Genomic DNA, 20,157 nt, shown 5'->3' on the forward strand with positions numbered 1-20,157 from the left:
ACAGTCCGTCTGCAGTGCGTATTAACGGATTCCAGCTGCACGAGGATGCGGTCAGGGTGTTCAAGGAGCGGTGCTCTGCAGCAGTGCAGCGATTGTTAACGTACTGAATCTATTTTTGCTGTGCTGAAAGCGCATTGTTCGCGGGAAAAATGAACATGGATTGACATGGAAACGCAGTCACATGGGTTTTTGGCTAGGTTTAAAACAAGAAAAAGAGCACTTTTAGATAAACAAGGAAAACAATGTTAACTTTTATGGAAGCAGAAAACAAAGTTCATTAAGACCCGTGGGATTGCTTGTGATAAAGATTTAAATGCAAAATGCACGAGACTGTTTCTGTCTGTGGTGTTTTAATTTTAAATATTTTAACAAGAAAATAAGACTAATTATTGTGTTTAAATGTTTTGCCGCTTGCTTGAGCAGCTTATTATACAAACCTAGAAGTAAAATGCATGAATAATGCGTTGTTTATATTTATTGAGTTTAAAGGAGCATTGCGTAGGTTCTGAAATTTCTAACCGTTACTGACACCAGTGGCCGTTAGAGGAACTGCAGCCAGTCTCATGCTCGTTCTTAGTGCACACGCTCTTTTTTTTTTTTTTTTTTTTACTTACGAGGTGTGTCCGTGGGTGTCTGAATTGTGCTGGAGGCTGGTCGCTTCTTTCCATCCGCAGAGTCCATTTGAAAACACTATTGCCGCTGCTAACTATAATGGCTGGCGTGCCGTACGGTTGTAAGCCCAAGTAGACGTGAACGCGCATGACGTCACATTTTGTGAATTTTCGCGCCAATTCGGGCCAGACTCCTCCACACACAATTGAGCCTACAGGCTGATAGAGGCAACCGTGGTGGACAGTCGAGGTGTCATTCTTTTTTTTTACATCATGGTTGGCTCATACATGTACAAATGAAAACTCTATCTTAAATATTTTTTTTAAGTAAAAACCTCCACATAGCTCCTTTAAACTAATGTCTATATGAAAGATTGTTCTGTGATAAAAGACTTACGATGCTGAAATATATATATATATATATATATATATATATATATATATATATATATATATATATAATTTTTTTTTTTTTTTACATGATATGAAATCAAAACAATGAACAAATGTTGTGTTTGTGGACTAAACCGACGTGGATCAGTAGCGGACTGCAAACACGTCCTGTGTGAAAGCACAATGAGTCCGTGCTGCGTGCACTGCAGGCAGATTATGCATAAATAATATCCATTTTATGCAAGTGCTGTTGGGCTAAAACACAAGCAATTTGCTCCAGCACCTTAGCACGTCTTGGAATATCAACCAGCAGAAAATGCATTGTACACCTGATTATGCAAAAAAAACAAAAAAAAAAAACGTCATAAACCGGAAAACCGGTATAATTTTGAAAAAAAAAAAAAACGGTATATACATTTTTGGTCAAACCTCCCAGCACTACTGTTAAGTAAACTGTCATATTAGCAGAAACATTAAAAATACAGCTCCGGTTAAACCGTGACAGACACCAAAATTTTCTCCATCATTGCAGTCTCCAGACTTTCTAAGCAATGGTAAACTTTTGTCAACATAACAGAACGCCCACCTCTCCGTTAATTTGATTGTACAATGAAAAAAAAAACGCAAATTATGTTGGGCGCTTTTCCACTCAGATGTGTTTTTTTTCATTGAAAACAATGTTTATTTTAAATGCTAAGTCTATAAAAAAATGTATTTAAAACTAAACCTCATGGTAGGATCAAATACCTCTCATTCGGCATGAATCGTTTCCATGAGTGATACGTTAGACGTGGTGTGAAATCTGAGCCCATCCTTAAAAATATTTTGGTTTGCAGTAACAGTAATTTTTTTAAAAATAAGGGTCGGTAGGTCAGTCTATATATTTTTTTTTTCAAGTTTCAATGTAAAAAAAAAAAAAAGGAAAATTTTGGTGATGGTGATGACGTAGGTATGCATTTAAACAAATTAGCATATCGTGACGTCACTGACGGTCTGCAACCCGTGCCTTCGGGCGCATAATTGCAAACCTCATTTTGATGCAGGCTATGTAGACCACAAACAAATTAAAATCTTTGTCAAAATCATGTTTATTGCATGAATTTTAGGTGAGAAGAAAAAAAAATTAGGTACTATTATACTGTTTTACTTGCATCCACCGCTAGGTGTCAATGCAACCTACAAATGAGAGACCGTTTACTTTGCTTTCTTGGGTTGTCACTTTTGTGAAAAAAATCCTGTTTGATTTGAGTGACAAGTGTTTATTGAATCGATTGTAAAATCGATTTTGCATGTCTAAATTAGTTTTATACGGCAAATAACACCAAATATAGGTAATATAAGGAAGCTGCCTTATGAGCCCCCGTACTTCACAGTCTGTGTTCCATTCCATCTCGCCGCGCACAGCCATGTCTACACAACTTTCAAAGGCGGATGAGCTCGACACGCAGTATCTGCTGTCTCATTCTTCACCAGTGTACGCGCACCATCCGCGCAGTCTCAAAAAATGCCCGCACGATGAGGAAAAGGACATAATGCAGACAGTGTGCGGACGGCCGAAGTATACTTGATCTTTATCAGTGGCGCACAAGATGCGATGTCGATGTATGTGGCATTGCATTATAAGGTTATGTTAGCCTATCCAGTTGAAGCCACTACAAAAAAAAAAAAAAAAAAAAAAAAAAAAAAAAGAGAACATCAATGTGGAGAAGATCTTGTTTACATCAAAACTGAAACCAAGCCGTTCACACAGAACACATATTTCGTGCATTTTCTAGAGGGACACCGTTGGACTCGAGTCTCACACAAGAGAGCCGCATGTTTAGAAAGACATGTAAAATTAATGTATTTTAATTTTCTAAAAATATTTCGAGACTTTATGTTGGGTTTTGTTCCCCATCCCACTGCATCTCATGTTTTTAAATGAAAAAAGATTATTCTGTGTGATTGGTTTTCCGCCGTTTTTATTTAATTAACAATGCATGCAGACATGACGCTGTTTTGTTTATAGTTCTTTAAGCAACTTTAATAATAATTTTATTATTATTAATAATAAAATTAATAATAATTGTTCATAAAAATTATTTTAAATATTATGTTGTTTTTTCACAATCATGTATTTTAATGCTTTGAATAAACATGCAGTAATATTTTGCTCGATGCGTTATCTTGAGGCCTCAGAAGAGATGCAAAAAGCTTTTCTTCACCCCAACTGAAATTATGCATTTTAAATTCGAATACAATTCGAATTTTCATCATATTTAAGTAAAAAAATTCGAATTTAGTTTTTCAGCTATTTTGACAGCCCTTGGCGACTCTAGCCCGAATCTGTATGCATGAGACTGTCTGAATACTGGCAGAATTCACATTTCTGTTGTAAAAAGAGAAACATTGTGCAGAAGTATTATTTGCTGTTATGCGTGTGTCCGAAGCTGCAATTGCTGTATGACGCGTGCGTGTTCCAAAAAAAAAAAAAAAAAAAAACCTAGACGCGCTCCGAGAGAAGGTCGTTAAAATCAATTTCCTATTTTCGTTTTCGTAACTTGTGTTGGTTGATTCATGCAATAGATTTTCGAACATAAAGTGACAGTCGACACGGTCACGGTTTTAGACTAGACGGGAGAAGGGATGGGAAAAGATCTGGGCACAGTTTTTCCAGAACTTAGTGCCAAGTTAAAGCGGTGTCAAGCTGTTTTAATGCATTTTTAAGATGTATTATTGTGCCCGAACCCGTATGACTTTGAACAGTGACCGTGAACCTTTTGTTTACTGCAGTCGCAGCCATCATTACCAAGCGCAAACCGTTGACTCTGACAATGAATGAGAGTATGAGACGAAGCTTAGGCATAGTGTGACATCCTTTATAGATGTCACAGGGTTTTTTTTAATTAAGGAAGATAGCCTTCGTTTGTATGTAGGCCTAGAAAATGTATATATTTACAATACTTACTTCAATATATGCGGTGTGCGCATTAGTGTTGAGCGATATGGTCATTTTTCAAATCGTCATATCGTCAGCCCGTGAGATCGACGATACACGATCTTATCGTGCATGTGTGGAGCAAGAGAGAGACTCTTTGTTCTTGTGTTTTAAACCGTGCAGGTGCGTGAGAGAGCCTATGGAATCACCAATTATTGAAAAAATATACTTTAAAACATACTGATAAACTAATGTTAAATATAAAAATACTGTATTTAAAACAGCTACGTTCATATATATAGTCGGACAAAACTGTCATATCGCGCGTCCTGTGATAAATTTGCCGCATCTGCACATGGAAGTTATCAGTCTAAATGTTCTGCATAATCAGTCAACGGTGAAAATCAATATTAGATTTCATTTAAAGTCCAACAGTTTAAAGGGATACTCCACCGTGTTTTCATATTAAACTGTTTTTCCCTTAACTAAGACGAGCAAACTTATCATCCATAGTGGTTCTCACGTTGTCCTTCTACGTCATCATCACATAGTGAGTGTTATAAGTGATAAGTCTAATAGAAGGTCTACGTGAGAACCACTATGGATGATAAGTTCGCTCTGCCGCCTTGTTAATATTTTGTCTTTACTTTATTTGTAACGCCAAGAAAGAGTTAATCTGTCATGTATGAGAAGAGTGTGTTGTCGTGTAGCAGCAATTAAATGTGTGGGACACCAACTCGTTTTCTATCTCTTTCATTTCATGGATTTAACGAGTAATCAGTCATAGCGGACAGTTTCAGTGACTACAGGCTCTAATCCTCCTGCGCTCGCACGCGCTGTGTGTGTGTGTGTGAAATGCGATGCTGAAATGAAATAGCTGGGCAGTTTTATTTTAATAAGCAGCCTAATAAAAATAATAGTTATTATTATTATAATCTAATACATTAATAGGAAAATGAGCCTAATATCGCCTTGATTATCAACACAGAATCTGCTTATGTCGATATCTCTGACTATCATAGATACTTGATATTATCGTCTATCGGCACAACCCTAGTGCGCATGGTGCTAAAATGCCAGCGTGAACACTTGGATTTCTTGTATCAGCAGAGAGATGTGATTTACGTCAGAGAAGAGCAAGACATCATTCAAAACCATCTGTTTTTATTTGTTTTTACCTCCAAAATAAGTTAATCGTACTTTTGTAAAATAAAGAAATTATTCAAATTGATTTGCTGAAATCAAAACCTGGCAGTTCTTAAAAGCTGAAAAATTCTAAATGAACTTGTTGTGACAGGAAAATATAATGAAGAATATTATTTACATGTAGCACGTCAGTTCTGCATGGTATGTTAGACTCTCTCACTCTCTTTCTTTCTGTGTGTGAGACAAAGTGACAGCGAGTTGTGCATCTTCACACTAGAGTTTACAATACGTCAAATAAAGGTATGGTGCGCATCCATTGAGAGGAATTGAAAAATAGCACAGATCACTTGATGGAAAGTAAAACTCTGAAGAGCACAGTCAGAGTGTTTGGCGAGTCAGAATATATCTGTGATAAACTTATACTCAGTCTCCAACTCACACACTGGTAAAATCTGAGAATTTATTAACCATTGGTTAATATTAAACATTGCTCAGAGTGAAGATTTAGTCACATATGCAAGTGATTTACTCGCATTGTAGAGGGTTGAATAACATCTACACATAATAATGACGTGTACAGCTTGTTTCTGCTGTTTATTGAGTGCCAGTTGTAAGTGTCAGGCTCTATTAAATGTAATCATGTGACACAACATAGCCCCTGCTGATTGGTTTAATTTCACTTCTAGAGGGTACGGTCGCACTCTAGAACCCTCCAGTGCCACATAGCCAGTGTGTTCAATGTGCTGATATTTGATAGTTCCAAAAGTTTTATTATAAATATGTAAGACTCTAGTTTCTTTTGATTTATTCATGGCTTATATAGAATCTTTTATAGCGTATTTTGAATCTGTCTTTTTAGATAATCTCTTTTTTTATGCATGCCACTTGATCATTTTGTAAATATAATGTAGTGAAATTAGTTTTCATTATTTTCTTTCTCTCATTTCATTATTTATCACAGCTCAAAGGATTATAATGATACAATCTACTAGTTTAATCCACTATATGTAATAGAATGACATAAGAGGTTTTCATGTGTGGAAAGCAGATTTCTGATTGAAAATAATATTAGTTTCAGCCATAATTTAGAATGCTTGAGTCAGGTGGTTGAATAAAATTTTATAATTGGCGTTTCTTCTTAAGTTTCATGGTTGAACTAATCATAACATGCCATTTTTGGTATTATTTTGCCCCGCAAGTGAAAGTAAAGAACTGATTAGTTAATGGTTATTTTTAAGCAATATCCTCTGTTGACAGTAGTGCTTTTTGTTTGTTTATTATTATTAATTATTTTGAAAAAAAATTGGCCTTTTTTATTGCTGTTGCATAGAAACTGTATGGAGAGTGATGTGAAAATGGGATGTTTTAAGCCATATTCAAACTTGCAGGGCTGCATGAGCACTGCATGAGCACCACCATGAATTCAATTCAATTCAATTTTTTTATAGCGCTCTTTACGATACAAATCATTGCAAAGCAACTTTACAGAAAATTAGGTTTCTAAGATGTTTAGTAGTAGCAGCTTAGCTTTAGTAAAAATCTATTAAAGACGTAATCAAACAGATGATGAAAACAATTAATAGAAATTATTATAAGATGCAGTTAAACTTGTAGCAAAATGTGTTAGTTCTGTATGTTGTTTCAGGGTTGGCATCATTGGAGGTCCTCTGAGGTGTTAACATCATCTCTTTTCAGGTGTTCTGGATCCAGACTGAAGCTTGTGTAAATGCTAGTTCCTGTGGCAAAAAAAGAGAAACAGAGGCATAATTAGCGTAGCTGCTGTTCCAACCAAGTAAAATTTATTTGTTTAACCCAAGCTAAAGAATAATAATGCACATTTGATCAGATTTAACTGCAGTCTAAGATAATGAGATATATTATTTGAATGCCTGTCTAAAGAGATTTGTATTTAATCTAGACAGTGAGACTGTGTCTAAACCCTGAACATTATCAGGAAGGCTATTCCAGAGTTTGGGAGCCAAATGAGAAAAAGCTCTACCTCCTTTAGTGGACTTTGCTATCCTAGGTACTACCAAAAGGCCATAGTTTTGCGACCTTAAGGAGCATGAGGGATTGTAGCATGTTAGAATACTAGTTAGGTACACAGGAGCTAAACCATTAAGGGCCTTGTTGGTAAGTAATAATATTTTGTAACTGATACAGAACTTAATATGTACCCAGACACTGTAAAATTTGAGTAATATGATCATATTTGTTATTCTGGTAAGGACTCTAGCCACTGGATTTTGAACTACCTGTAGTTTGTTTCTTGAAGATGCAGGACAACCACCTAGCAGTGCATTACAATAGTCCAGTCTAGATGTCTTGTGCGTCAGAAACAGGTAACATGTTTTGTAGCTTGGCAATGTTTCTAAGATGGTAGAATTCTGTTTTTGTAACAAGGGAAATATGATTTTCAAAAGACAAGTTGCTGTCTAATATAACACCAAGATTTTTGACATAGAGGAAGTAACATTACATCCATGTAGTTGCAAATTGTAATCTACGAGATTCCATGTACTGTTTTTCGGTCCAATAAGTAATATCTCTGTCTTATCTGAATTTAATATGAAAAAATGATTGGCCATCCAATCTTTTACATTTTTAACAAACTCTGTTAGCCTAGACAATTAAGAAATTTCATCTGGTCTTGTTGAGATATATAGTTGAGTATCATCAGAATAAAATTGGAAACTAACCCCGTATTTTCTAATAGTATTACCAACGGGCAACTTGTATATTGAAAATAGCAGAGGACCTAGGACAGATCCTTGTGGCACTATAACTGATATGACTCCCCATTTAAATAAAGTGGTAGCAATCGGACAGGTAGGATCTAAACCATCTTAAAGGCTGCCCTTGAATACCTGTATAGTTTTGTAATCAATCTATGAGTATGTCATGATTTATGGTGTTGAATGCAGCACTAAGACTAAGTAAAACTAGCAATGAGATGTAGCCTTGATCTGACGCAAGAAGCAGGTCATTTGTAATTTAACAAGTGCAGTGTCTGTGCTATGGTGGGGCCTGAAACCTGACTGAAAATCTTAATAGAGTTTTTTTTTTTTTTTGTAGGAAGGAGCCCAATTGAGCAGACACAACTTTTTCTAATATTTTAGACATAAACTGAAGATTTGAAATGGGTCTGTAATTTGCCAGTTCACTAGGATCTAGTTGTGGTTTCTTAATTAGAGGCTTAATAACCGCCAGCTTGAATGGTTTTGGGACGTGACCTAAAGGTAATGACAAGTTAATAATATTGAGGTAACAACTCTTTCTTTACTTTAAGAGTTGTTACCTTCTACTACAGGTAACAACTCTTTCAGTAAATTAGTGGGTACAGCATCTAACAGGCATGTTGTTCGTTTAGATGCAGTGATAAGTTTCACAACTTACCACGAAGTCTCGAAATATATGAAGTTTAACTGTTCAGGGATTTTTTATTTTTGGTTTTTTCTATATTCACTACCCATAAATTTCCACTTCTGACAAATTTTACAGCCTGAAAAAAAGTACACAGTAAATTCTGGTGCTTAAAAAAATAAATAATAATAATTTATTGATATTGTTTTTTTTTTACATATAATGATACATGCTCAATAGTGGTTGACAGATATTGATTTTTTGACAGCTGATGCCAATATCTTGGAAAGCAGACGGGCCGATATAAAGCCGTGATCATGCTGTATAAAAATACATACTTCATAAGATCTCACAGCTGGATTCGACTAAGTTTGCAATGTTTGTGAAATGAAATGTTCATCAGTCATTCAAAAATTTGTTTACACTATATTAATGTGTATTTGCTTAATGCTGACAGCGAACGAGAAAGTATTATAATGTTTGCCTTTCTATTACTAATAATATAAAAGCAATGAATCTTATTCTTTTTGTATACATTAATTCCTTTTTTTAACCATTATATCTGATTATTAAACAGACTTCTATTCATATAAGACAGATCTGTTAACGACGACAGCGAACAAGAGGAAGAATGAATGTGAACAGTCAAAATAAAAGTCATGCCTCAAACACATTGGCCAAGCAGAAAAACGTATTGGCCGATGCTGATATTTGAAAAATGCCAAATATCAGTCTATATATCGGCCCTGATTATATATCGGTCGACCAGTAATGCTCAACATATTATTCTAATTTATACAGAGTTGAATAGCCTATTGTTTTAAAATATTGTTGTGAGTCTAATTTCTGTTGGCTGTTCTTGATCTGATCCTGGGTGTCTGTCCTGATCATTTGTAATCTGGCATTGATTCTTAGATTCTTAGGAATTACTGGCCATCTGGATAAAACCGCTAAAAAAATTACAACATTAGCTTCAGTATTTATGTCATAATGATGCATGTCCTGTTTGAAGCTAAATAGTGCTGCAAATTGGAACACTCCCTTGTGGTAATATGGGTTAAAATGCAACAGATGTGGGGCAAAGGTTTTCTGCAAAGTGTACTGCTAGGAATGGATTGTTTGATGCACAGCGCTTTCTGAGAAGCCTTTTGTACAGTAGTAAATGCCATAGGTAAATAGTACAGTTTTTAGACGAGTGGAATGTGGGTCACAGTGGTGCCACCAACAAACACGTATCTTTTTTTTTCACTGCCTTTCTCACTTTATGCAATGCAGTATTTATTCAGTAAGAACACGGACATCAGTGGTGCCATGTGTACTGTTTGCACGTAAACTTATGCAATTGCAATTGTGTAGTCTTTGAGCCATGCTAATCAAGGCTGCATTTATAATTAAAGGTGAATTTTCAGCGTCATTACTTCAGTCATCAGTGTCACATGATCCTTCAGAAAACATTTTAATATGCTGATTTATTATCAGTGTTGGAAACAGTTGTGCTGCTTGATGTTTTTTGCAGTCTGTAATAATTTTATTCTAGGTATCCACCGAATATTTGGCAACCAAAATTATTCAGCCGAAAATAGCAAAAACATCTTGAATAAGCGAAAGGGCTGAATAATATATACAATGATATATACATCATTACAGGCATGAAGCACTGTTTAGTGCTACTTGTCTCCGATGAGAAGAAGAGGTCTAAATCTGCATGCTGTTGTAAACAAAAAGAAGCACTGAAATCTTCCAGCAGGTTTCTGCCACAATAAAAAGCAACAACTCCATTGACATTCATAAATTATAGTAGTGTTCCTGTAGCTCAATTGGTAGAGCACTGTGCCATCAAGCGCAAGGTTGGGGGTTCGATTCCCCGGGAACACATGATATGCAAAAATTGATAGCCTAAATGTACTGCAAGTCGCAAGCGTCTGCTAAATGCATACATTTAATTTAAATTTATTGTAATTTTACTGTTGTTCTGTAAAATAAAAATAAAAAAGACAAAAATAATGATAATAATAATTACCAGCTCTATTAATACATTTATGATAACATTCACACATAATGTTCAGATTCTGAGTTCTGTGATATATTCTAATGTTTTAAAATATTTATCTTTTACTCAGTAAGGCAGCCTTTATTTGTACAGTAAAAAATACATGCCTGATTCAAGTCTCAAAAAATATTATTTTACTAACTTATTAATATTAAGTTAAATTGTGTTTTGTTGGTATAATAATAATAATAAAAAAATCTGTGTGAAGTAGATATTTTTAAATTGTTTTGTAATAGATTTTTTTATTAAAAAGCAGGATAAAACAGTTAAAAGCACATTTTGGCAATTTCATTAATGCAATGGTGAAAAAAAAGCCAAAATCGGCCTACATGGGGGATAAATGTTTAAAAAAAAACGTATTCAGTATTGGGCCTTCGGTCTAGTGATTAATTTTGTTCGGCTTCGGACAAGAATTTTCATTTCGGTGCATCCCAACTTTTCCAGAATTATTTGATGAATAAAAGTTAAAAATAATATTATTTAAAATAGTAAAGGCTATATTAGGGCTGAAACGATTCCTCGAGTAACTCGATTACAAAAAATGATCGAGGCAAATTCCTCTTCCTCGAAGCCTCTTTTAATTTATTTTAAATCTCACGTTAGGTTCTTTCGCAATGATTTTTTTAATGTGACACAACGCGTTTACGTCACCCACAAAGCGGAAGGAGACACAAGGAGACAGCAGTGTTTTGATTTGAGGGCGCGGGCAAAAGTAAAGAGAATGTCGTGGCGTGTGTCCATTGCAAGATAGAGCTGGCATACCACAACAAGGGCCCTATGATTTCCGCGATGCAGAAAACGCGGAGGGAATCGTGGAATCCAGTCATAAAAACGGAATTTACAGTTTAACGCGGAATGGCACGGAATTTGCCAAATTTTGAATGAATTAATCAAAAATAGGTCATTGCACTTACATCAAATGACAATATGGACTAATATCTGTAAATATTAAGCCGGAAAAGTCTATTTAAATATGAATCCTGCATGTTCTGCGTGTCTGTGTTAATGAATGGAGCAGAAGTGCATCTTCATTCATTAAACACACTGAAGCGCGCGAGACGCTAGCGGTGATTTCAGCTTCTGCTGTCTCACTAAATAAGACGTGAACACATGAACAACATCTCCAGAACTGCACTGACAGTCACTTCATGAGCATTTGACCGTTTGATTTGAGTAAAACTAGCATCACATCACATACACAGATCTGTAAAGGTACGTCAACCCGTCAAAATAAAAGTCCGGTTTAGTTATTGCGGTTTAGTACCAAAAAGTTAAGTTTGCTTAATTTTCAGTAATTAAAAGATAAATTAAATGAATGTTTTATGTGTTTAATGTTTAATGTACATCTCAGAAAATGCTTTATTTAAAACCCCAACTGAATGGCACTTAAATGCACTTAATTCATCTGTCAACTTTATTGTCATTGTTCACAGTACAAGTACAGACAGAGAAACAATAGGTAGTAATTAAATGTTTATTTTTGATGCATTGCATTCTATGCATTTAAAAAATAAAAAAATATTTTTTTTCTAAAAAAGGAAACTTAGTTGTTCATTGTAAGAGACCCAGGAGTCTTATTTTCTCTTGCATAATTACTATTGCACTTTAATTAAGCAAAAACACATTTTATCCGATTACTCGATTAATCGATGGAATTTTTGGTAGAATACTCGATTACTAAAATATTCGATAGCTACAGCCCTAGGCTATATTGCTAGAAAATAATTATATTAGTTTTTTTCAGTGTCAACATATTGCTTTATAAAAAATATAAATTTATTTAAAAAAAAATAAAGAAAAAAATATAGTCTATTGTTACAAAATATTTATATTTTAAATACAATTCTGACCTTTGAAACTTTTTTAAAATTGTTGTAAAACAAGGGCCTATTTAATTTTTATTGTATGTAAAATTAGCCAGGATCGAAGAAGAGTGCAAATGGTGAATCCTCATTTTGTTGGTGAACTGTTCATTTAAGACCTCTGTTTTTGCTTTGCTCATCAAGAGGGAGTCCTTGGCCTGATTTCCTGGCTCCAGCAGAAGCATCTGCCCTCCCCTCAATATCACTGTAGGAGGAGTCGAGCTGTACTTTAAGTGGGCCTGGAGCAAGCTGGACTAATGTTGCAACTTTGCCCTCAAGCTTTGTGAACTCTTCCCCGCTCTCTGATGTTTTGAGTTTTCTAGGAGCTTGAGTTGGATTTGCTTTTGGGTGCTTACAGTCTGCAGAAGGCAGATTTTCACTGCAAATTCATTATGTATTTTTTCAGCTGTTAATACATTGGATTGTGGGTGATTGCTATATACACACAAGCTGAATGTGTTTTACCAGATTTAAACTCAATCTAAAGATTAGTGCTTAGACACTGGTCTTAGTAAGGAAATGTACAGCAGGATGTGGCTGAACTAGAGAAAAAAAAATTGCAGAGAAAGGAATAGTATTATTTGGACAGGATTACCTCACAAAGATCAAACTCTTAAGAGGTTAACTTGACAAAAGAAACTGTAAAAAATGGTTCAGTAAAGCGTACAAATGTACAGTAATAATACAAAATGTTGTCTTATATATCGTTGTAACAAACTTGATATTTGAGGCATAGCATACTAAGCTCACGTTTTATAAAAATGTTGTTCTTCATGAATATTTATTGAAGCATATGTCACTATATAGATTGCAGTTTGGCTGATGGTCAGTAGGGCTGTGATGGTGACAGATTTTTTAAAACCACAGTGGTAAGTCGTGTCCTACTGGGAAGTCGTAAGACTCTTTGTTGTCTTCTCCTGTCAAAATAATGGAGTTCATTTAGAATTATTCATTTTCTTTTTCGAACAAGCAGAAGACATACCGGTTTCTCCGGTAGTGGGCGGAGCTAATGAGCAAATGGCAATTTCATTGGCTGGCGCTGATCTCTTACCGTCCCTGTTTTGATTTCAGCAAATCAGTTTGACCGAACGCAGACAACGTGATTAATATTAATGAACCCAGCAGCTCATCAATTCATAGTGCATTGTATACACATTAGTATGATAGTAGAATTAGCAGTAGTATTATCTTTTAATAATAATTAATATGATCTATTACTATTTTTTTTTTACAGAAATCCTTAATGACCAAAAATATCTTAAGCATCACCACCAGTCTTAAGTTCAGTTAAAATGACAAATATGCATTCATTAGGCCTAAAAGTTAATTTTTACATAAAGGCATTGTGCTAGAAATATTACTATGATTTAGTAAAATGTATGTGATACTGCAACTACTGTTGAAAAAACTTATAATATTTTATTTTTTAAAGAAATAAATCAAAAAATATATTTCTTCCATGTTTTAATTTTAATAGCAAATCCCCTTTATTTACCAAAAATAAAATGTGTTTAAATTTCATAAATTAAAAAACAAATTAAATGTGGGTGAACTGTTTTTCATAATTATATAACTTGTAGAAAAACTTTAAACACAATTGTAAATAAGTATAAAGAATGGCATTGGTTTTATTTTTAGTGCTAAAAAGTTATTTTTTTTTAATTAGTATATTTTTGTGTTTTGCTTTGGTACCGAAATTGGTACCGAGAACCGTGGATTTTCACTGGTATCGGTACCGAATACTGAAATTTTGGTACCGTGACAACACTAGTGTGTGTGTTCACTGCTGTGTGTGTGCACTTTGGATGGGTTAAAAGCAGAGCATGAATTCTGAGTATGGGTCACCATTAGGGCTGGGACAACGCGTCGATGTCATCGATGACGTCGACGCAAAAAATACGTCGACGCAAAATATGCGCATCGATTCGTCGACCTGTTTTTATTTCTCTAAAAAACGTTTGCAAAACGTTTACCTTATGTGCGCTGAATATACGCGATGGCCGGATCAACATTCTGTCCAACGTTATATAACCAATCCAGGGGTTTTTCTGCATTGATCTTTTTTTTTTGGCGGCTGTCAAAGCCTTATTTGATTGGTGAGTGACAGTGACAGGGCGCGTACGAGAGAGAGCCCCGGCTGCGCGCGCACTCACAGTCTTCAAACAACACGAGCGCTTCTTGCTCTCTCCCTCCCTTGTGCATATTAATCAAAATCATTAAACACGATAGAAAAAGGGCGAAACACCAAAGTTTCACGCGCGCTTGCGCACTCACAGTCTTCAAACTACACGAGCGCTTCTTGCTCTCTCCCTCCCTTGTGCATATTAGAAAAAGGGCGGAACGCCAAAGTTTCACGTGGAGCATTCTGAGATTTTTTTTCTCCATGACAGGCTGCTGGCTCCCACTGTTAATTTTTTTTTTTTTTGTAAAAGCACTCTCTGTATTAGCTTAAAGCCCTCAAGTTTACATTTACATACTGTATTCTTTCAATTGCTCTAAACAAGTATTTTGGGTGACCTTTTTTTATTGAATACTAGACATCAAGTTGTTGTTATTGTTGTTGTTGTTGTCGAGGGGAAGTCGTGGCCTAATGGTTAGAGAGTCGGACTCCCAATCGAAAGGTTGTGAGTTCGAGTCCCGGGCTGGCAGGAATTGTGGGTGGGGGGAGTGCATGTACAGTTCTCTCTCCACCTTCAATACCACGACTTAGGTGCCCTTGAGCAAGGCATCGAACCCCCAACTGCTCCCCGGGCGCCGCAGCATAAATGGCTGCCCACTGCTCCGGGTGTGTGCTCACAGTGTGTGTGTGTGTTCACTGCTCTGTGTGTGTGCATTTCGGATGGGTTAAATGCAGAGCACAAATTCTGAGTATGGGTCACCATACTTGGCTGAATGTCACGTCACTTTCACTTTCTTTATTTTCATCTGAAAGAACTTCTTTTTTCACTAAGCTAGGCCCTATGTGTTCAGTAAGCTTGTTTCAGTAAGCTATGTGTTTTCAAGGCTTCAAGGTTTTATTGAATGCTATCTCTATACAAGTGCAAAGTAATGCATTCTTAGTCAGTCTTTTATTTTGTAATTTTAAGAGCAATAAACATATGTTGCAATGTTAAGCAATTGATGTTTTTTTCATTCAGATATGTAAATCAACATGTATAAATTGTTAGTAGTCAATTAATGGGGAGATAATCGAAATCAAATCGGTCTGAAAAATTAATCGTTAGATTAATCGATGCATCGAAAAAATAATTGCTAGATTAATCGTTTAAAAAATAATCGTTTATCCCAGCCCTAGTCACCATACTTGACCGTATGTCACTTTCACTTCACTTTTTAATAGTACAACTACAATCAATGTCGCTGTGTTATAATTATATAGCCTATATATAATTTCTAAATTATATAATTATTTTTACTTAAAAATTATATATAATTATATATATTAATTATATATCATATGTGACTCTGGACCACAAAACCAGTCATAAAGGTAAATTTCTTGAAATTGAGATTTATACAGTATCTGCAAGTATCTACAACTAAGGCAAGGGAACAGAGGAGCCGGGAGTGGCATGAATATCGAATTTATAAAATCTCATAAATGTGAGCGGCGTGAACCAGCCCCTGGCGTTGCAGATGTCCTGAATGGAAACACCTGACAAGAAGGCCTTGGAGACAAACACACTTTGGGTGGAGTGAGCCTCGAGGGCTCGTAGGCTATACATATAGCATCCACTATCCACCGACTGAGGGTCTGTTTAGAGACAGGAAGACCCTTCTTAAGGGGACCATTGCTCATTAGCAGTTGGACCACCTTGTCCACAGGGCAACTCTGTGAACATATATACAATTTAGCTCCTGCTGGTCAAGCTCCCGAAAGGGAGGAGCACAGAAGGCCTGCAGAACGATCGGAAGTTCTGACAGGAATCTCCCATGGAGAGCCGTCGAGAAGGGAAATCAGGTCCGAGAACCATACTCAACCCAGCCTGAACGGGGCAATTAGCAGCAGACAGACCCCGTTCCGGCGCACTCTCTCTACAGAACTCCCGGGAGCAGAGCAATCTAGGGGAAAGCATACAGACAAAGCCTCTGCCACCATGGCATCCAATCCGAGAGGAGCTGGATAAGTCAGAGAGAACTAGAGGCGACAGTGCGATGTCTTCTGTGTTGCAAACAGATCCACCTGAGCCTGTCGAAACCACACCACATCTGGGTGGAGTCGCCATTCTTTGGGCCTCGACCCCTTCCTCGACAGGATGTCTGCTCCCTGATTAAGATACCCAGAGAAATGTACTGTGTGTTCACAGACTGTAGGCTGGGCGGCCACTCATGACCATTCTCCGACCAGTGAGGGACACATCCATCGTTAGCATCACGCTATGACAAGGAGCTCCCAGCACTGGGCCCAGTGACAAGAACCAAGGTTTTCTCCACATGTCTAAGGCACAAAAACATCGCTGCATTACCTTGCGATCATGCAAAGAAGAGAAAACCCCTCGGTTCTGAGCCACCACTGCAGGGGGCTCATGTACAGCAGGCCAAAGGGTATCACATTGGACACAGCTGCCATCAGACCCAGCAGTGTTTGAAACCGCTTGACAGTGAGGGATTAGCCTTCTCTCACTCTCATGACTGCCATGAGGATATGGGAGACAGATGTGCCTGCATCGGTGTCGAATCCCACACCACACCTAGATAAGTGGTCCTTTGTAATGGGGAAAGCACACTTTTTTTGGTGTTTAGTTTTAACCACAGCTATTTCATGTGGGACGAGAATGACATCTCGATGCAGAACCACCGTCAGCTCAGACTGAGCTAATATCAACCATTTGTCAATATAATGGATTATGTGGATGCCCTGGAGTCGGTGTGGAGCCAGAGCAGCATCCAAAAGCAAACCTCAGGAACTTTCTGTGATGGAGACATGGAAGTATGCATTTTTTAGATTGATCGTGACAAACCAGTCCTCGGACCTGATCTGATACACAACCTGTTTGGAAGTGAAAATCCTGAACTTCATTTGCATGTTCTTGTATACAACTTGAGCCAATTTGTTTGTTGTTGTTTTTTTGCCATTTGTTTGTGTGTAGTGGGAATTGTCCTTAAGGGAAATACACCGGTATTGCAGTATATTAAAATTGATATCATAAAAAAAATAACCACAGGTATTCTGTATGATGTGACGTGACATACAGCCAAGTATGGTGACCCATACTCAGAATTTGTGCTCTGCTTTTAACCCATCCAAAGTGCACACACACAGCAGTGAACACACACACACTGTGAACACACACCCGGAGCAGTGGGCAGCCATTTTATGCTGCGGCGCACGGGGAGCAGTTGTGGGTTCGGTGCCTTGCTCAAAGGCACCTAAGTCGTGGTATTGAGGGTGGAGTGAGCACTGTACATGCACTCTCCCCACCTACAATTCCTGCCGGCCCGAGACTTACCAACCCTTCGATTGCAAGTCCGACTCTCTAACCATTAAGTTAGACTTCCCAATATGAACTGGTATACCATCCACAACTTACTATTTGGAACTAGACTTGTGCCGATATTCAGTAATGCGATATGTCACAGTAATGCATATGCATAATATTGTTATCGTGGGTACTTCTAAATACCGTGAATAATTATATATTACAAATTATTCAGATATGGAATGCATTTTAAGAGTACTATTCCCATCAACTGGTCTAAATGCACAACACTGCTGTATGCTGCTTGAAAGACTCTGTGCGCTCTGATGTAAACAAGCACGCATGAGAAGCACATGGAGGAACACGTGAGAGATGCGCTGAATGAAAACACATTCACTCTCTGACAGCAGATGGCGCTAAACTGCAGAAAATGCACTTCTTACCCTTGAAACACCACAAATAATCCAGCTGCCCTACATTCTAAAACATATTTAATAATTTTAAATAGCCATTCAGATTTGTGTATTTGCTATGATGTTCATCACAGTGCCAAATACTTAAGTATTAAGTCTTAATAGGCTATTTTAATCTGGACTACAACATGACATAGAAATTGTTTGAAAGTGTTTTGATTTTTTTATTGTCAATTTACATTTTACATTAGGGCTTCATTTTTAACATTAGTTAATTCATTAGGTAACATAAACTGCCAATGAAAAATTCTTCTGAACATTTATTCATCTTAGGTATTCCAATATTTAATAACACGTTGATAAAATCTAAAGTTGCAACTGTATTATTTAATGAGCTAACATGAACTAAAACTTTTATTTTTTAACAAAGATTAATAACTTCTGTAGCAAATGTTTCTTTTGCTCATTGTGAATGTTAATGGTGAACTAAAGAGATCTTATTGTAAAGTGATACCTATGGGTCTTTATAGTTCTTTTGCACTTTAATCTTTGCAAAACTTTTGGTTACACTTTATTTCGATAGTCCACTTTAGACATTCTACTGACTATAAGTAACTTTGTAACTACATGTCAACTACATATAAACTAAATCTCAGAAATTGGCAACTACATGTCTACTAACTCTCAGAGTAGACTGTTAGGGTAGGTTTAGGCTTAGTATAAGTTGACAAAGAAAGTGTTAGAAGATATTAAGCAGACAGTCTACTAATACTCTTCTAACTGCTAGTTGACATGTAGTTGCAAAGTTACTTACTGCTAGTAGAATGTCTAAAGTGGGCTATCAAAATAGTGTTACCAAACTTTTAACTGTATATTTTTCTGTATTGCTTTATTGTATTTAAATGTTCAGTTATTTTTGTTATAAGAAAAACAGTTTTTTAACCTGTTATACTGTATTATGAGCACTTTTTTTAAAACTAAATTTCAATACCGTGATAATATCCTTTACCGTGATAAAAGCATGAGCAATTAATCGCAACAGGAAAATTTGATACCGGCATATGCCTATTTGGAACCATAAAGTATTTGTACATTTATGTCATAAGAATGTCTTTGAATTATAACTAAATATCAAAGTGGAAATAATTTTAGGAAAGCACACTTAACATTGTTACATTTAATAAAAAAAAATATATATATATATAAAAAATATATATTTTCAGATTGAAAAGCAGAATGCACTGGGGGAAAAAATAAGATAATGAAATGTGCATTTAAAAAAAAAGTTATCTAAATGGCAATGAAACAACAACAATAATATCTTTATCTTTAACAAAATATATTTCCCCAATTTCACATCTTGGATTTGATCTTCCTAGGCATACTGTGAGCTCTTTTGGTGTTTGTGTACAGTACTGTATATATTTACTAGATAATACTGCGATGTTACTAAGGCTGGGGCAATGAGCTAATCTGACGATTCAATGTTTTCCTGATACTTGTGTACCGATTCAGTATACAGTAGTCAACATTTGAAGTGGATCAAAAAAGTTCATAAAAGTTGTCCTAAGACAAGAAAGCATTTTGGTTTTAGATTTTAGGACAACTTTGATGAAAGGTTTTGATCTCCTTGAAATGTTGACAAGTATATATTGCGATAATTGAGTATTGAATCATATAACACTTGTGATTCGATATTACAATTTATTGTGATTTTTGTTTGCTGATTAAAGACTAGACAACGGAAAATATTTGATCATACCCTTAAAGAGACTGTATATGATGAGTCATATAAACAAAATCAATGCATAACATCTATCTGCTTTCCCGGCAGTGTGCAAAACCCAAAGTGTTTCCATGGTTTTGCTTTCTTGTGCCGGTTTGAAGCATATACAACGTCATCTAATACAGCGATGCTTCAAAGACCGATCATTCTATAACATCGAGCACTACAAGAGCTACTTTTGCTTGCTTCCAGTTCC

General features: G+C 36.1%; 1 protein-coding gene and 1 long non-coding RNA gene across 3 annotated transcripts in view; both read left to right on the forward strand.

Moving 5' to 3' along the window:
- The window catches only part of LOC132117494 (glucocorticoid receptor-like), a 96,220-nt gene that overhangs the window by 7,944 nt on the left and 68,119 nt on the right, over window positions 1–20,157 (forward strand). The window lies entirely within an intron of this gene.
- On the forward strand, window positions 7,420–8,427 carry LOC132117495 (uncharacterized). Its single transcript, XR_009425762.1, has 3 exons — window positions 7,420–7,494; window positions 8,200–8,331; window positions 8,378–8,427. It is a non-coding gene; the product is annotated as an uncharacterized LOC132117495 (long non-coding RNA).

The sequence above is a fragment of the Carassius carassius genome, chromosome 36 (assembly GCF_963082965.1).
Source record: "Carassius carassius chromosome 36, fCarCar2.1, whole genome shotgun sequence".
Taxonomy (NCBI): Eukaryota; Metazoa; Chordata; class Actinopteri; order Cypriniformes; family Cyprinidae; genus Carassius; species Carassius carassius.